Source organism: Notothenia rossii (genome assembly GCF_949606895.1).
Source record: "Notothenia rossii genome assembly, chromosome: 1".
NCBI lineage: Eukaryota > Metazoa > Chordata > Actinopteri > Perciformes > Nototheniidae > Notothenia > Notothenia rossii.
The window spans coordinates 96,411,736-96,414,767 of record NC_136912.1 but is presented as its reverse complement, the minus strand read 5'-3'; positions in this window follow the sequence as shown (position 1 = coordinate 96,414,767).

Below are 3,032 nucleotides of genomic sequence, written 5' to 3'. Positions count from 1 at the left end.
AACATGTTGTTGTTCCACTGACTGAATGACGAGGGACTGAAACATGTTGTTGTTCCACTGACTGAATGACGAGGGACTGAAACATGTTGTTGTTCCACTGACTGAATGATGAGGGACTGAAACATGTTGTTGTTCCACTGACTGAATGATGAGGGACTGAAACATGTTGTTGTTCACTGACTGAATGATGAGGGACTGAAACATGTTGTTGTTCCACTGACTGAATGATGAGGTACTGAATCATGTTGTTGTTCCACTGACTGAATGATGAGGTACTGAATCATGTTGTTGTTGTTGTCCACTGACTGAATGATGAGGTACTGAATCATGTTGTTGTTCCACTGACTGAATGATGAGGGACTGAAACATGTTGTTGTTCCACTGACTGAATGATGAGGGACTGAAACATGTTGTTGTTCCACTGACTGAATGATGAGGTACTGAAACATGTTGTTGTTCCTCTGACTGAATGATGAGGGACTGAAACATGTTGTTGTTCCACTGACTGAATGATGAGGGACTGAAACATGTTGTTGTTCCTCTGACTGAATGATGAGGGACTGAAACATGTTGTTGTTCCACTGACTGAATGATGAGGCACTGAAACATGTTGTTGTTCCACTGACTGAATGATGAGGGACTGAAACATGTTGTTGTTCCACTGACTGAATGATGAGGTACTGAAACATGTGTTGTTCCACTGACTGAATGATGAGGGACTGAACATGTTGTTGTTCCACTGACTGAATGATGAGGTACTGAAACATGTTGTTGTTCCACTGACTGAATGATGAGGGACTGAAACATGTTGTTGTTCCACTGACTGAATGATGAGGGACTGAAACATGTTGTTGTTCCACTGACTGAATGATGAGGTACTGAAACATGTTGTTGTTCCACTGACTGAATGATGAGGTACTGAAACATGTTGTTGTTCCACTGACTGAATGATGAGGTACTGAAACATGCTATTGTTCCACTGACTGAATGATGAGGGACTGAAACATGTTATTGTTCCACTGACTGAATGATGAGGGACTGAAACATGTTGTTGTTCCACTGACTGAATGATGAGGGACTGAAACATGTTGTTGTTCCACTGACTGAATGAAACAGTGTGTGTTATTGAACAGGAGTGATGCAGGATGTCTCACTGTGTGCTGTCATGTCTCTCCAGACCACCAGGGGGCGGAGGCCGAGCCGACAGGAGGACATTGAGCTGGATTACCTGGGTGTTCCTGCAGAAGAGGAAGGAGCTCCGGGAGCAGAGTAACACCTCCTTTAACACACACACACACACCAGTGGCGGCGCCAGAGATTTTCTCTAAGGGGTGGTCTGGGGTAGCTTGACGTTACATAGAGGGTGCTCAAACATTAAGGGTTTTTCACACGCACACACAGTGTACCCGCGACTTTTACAATGAAGGCTCGATAATCAGCTCACTTTTTATAGTGGGGGGTGGACCTCACCTAGTTACAGAACTGTAAACAGATTTTCTATTTCTTTATAGATATTTTACAAATCATATCACTCCCCTTTTAAAACAAACCGTTTGAGACCCACTGAGATAACTAGACTAAAGTGAACTATCTAAACCAGGGGTCGGCAACCCCTGGCATGCTGGCACGCGGCACCGTAACCAGTGGCACACTAGGAATATGTGGAATAAGTGTGCAAAAATATTTAAATTGTATTTTCGGATCCTGAACGAGACCGCCGCCAGAGCGCGTCTCCCCGTTACCTGCAGAAGGAAGCCATGCACGCAATGCAGCCCCGCTCTCTTTATCTCCAGGTGACTTTCTGCCGCTTTCCTCCGTGGTGCAGTGCTGATCGTTTCACCACGGAGGAAAGCACTTCATTAATTGCAGTACCCATAAGGAGCTGTACAAATGCCGCAGTTTTTGCGTGGCTGTGTATTTAGTTGAAAGCCCAGTGGCGATCTGCTCATCTCTCATCGAAATAATATCCTACAAAGGGGCGGACTGGCCATCTGTGTGTTGAACTTTCCTGCCGGTCCCAGACCGTAGTCGAGGAGGGCAGAAGCAACAAGCTTCAGGTTCAATAACCCACTTTAGCTTCAATGACTGGAGAGAGGCGAGCTCTTCTTAGCTGTTCTTCTGTTTCACAAAATACATCACAGACCTCTGTTTTTCTGCTGCCTCGTTTCACTTCCAGAAACATACACACGTGCTGTCGCTCTACCATCCACAAACACACATGCACAAGCCACACTCTCTCTCTCTCTCTCTCTCTCTCTCTCTCTCTCTCTCTCTCTCTCTCTCTCTCTCTCTCTCTCTCTCTCTCTCTCTCTCTCTCTCTCTCTCTCTCTCTCTCTCTCTCTCTCTCTCTCTCTCTCTCTCTCTCTCTCTCTCTCTCTCTCTCTCTCTCTCTCTGTCTCTGTCTCTGTCTCTGTCTCTCTCTCTCTCTCTCAAAGGGACAGCGATCTCATCTCACTCTGCATGACCCTAATATCATAACATGTGTGCTCTGGAGAATCACAGAACGGACGATCGTCCTTATTATTATGCCGTTTAAACCAATTATTTAAATGTGTTTGTTAAATTCGGCATCATGTAAGTTGCGCTGACAGGTCCACACACTGCTTCCCCGAGTGTCAAGCTCCTCAACCCCCCCCCGTTGATAATTCTCGATCGTTGGCGCTGATAAAAAATTTTTTTTAAATGGCACTTATATCAAAAAGGTTGCCGACCCCTGATCTAAACACTGAGAGTCCTTTCCTCCACCTGAGCTGAGGTTATCTGAGACTCTCAGTCTGACAAGAGAGAGTTCTCCCTCCACCTTGTTGTTGAAAAAGCTCCTTATATCCGTTAGCTTGGCTAGCTAGCACCAGATGCTAACCACAACGATGTCCGGTAGATACCCACCAGTAGGGTGACCAGATGTCCCGCTTTGCGCAGGACTGCACATCATTTTCACGACTTTTGGTGCGTCCCGCAAATTGAGACGATGTCCCGCATATTTCATTTTGATTGGCTAAAAAGCTTTTCTTAAAATCAGAGGTGGTGTGTTT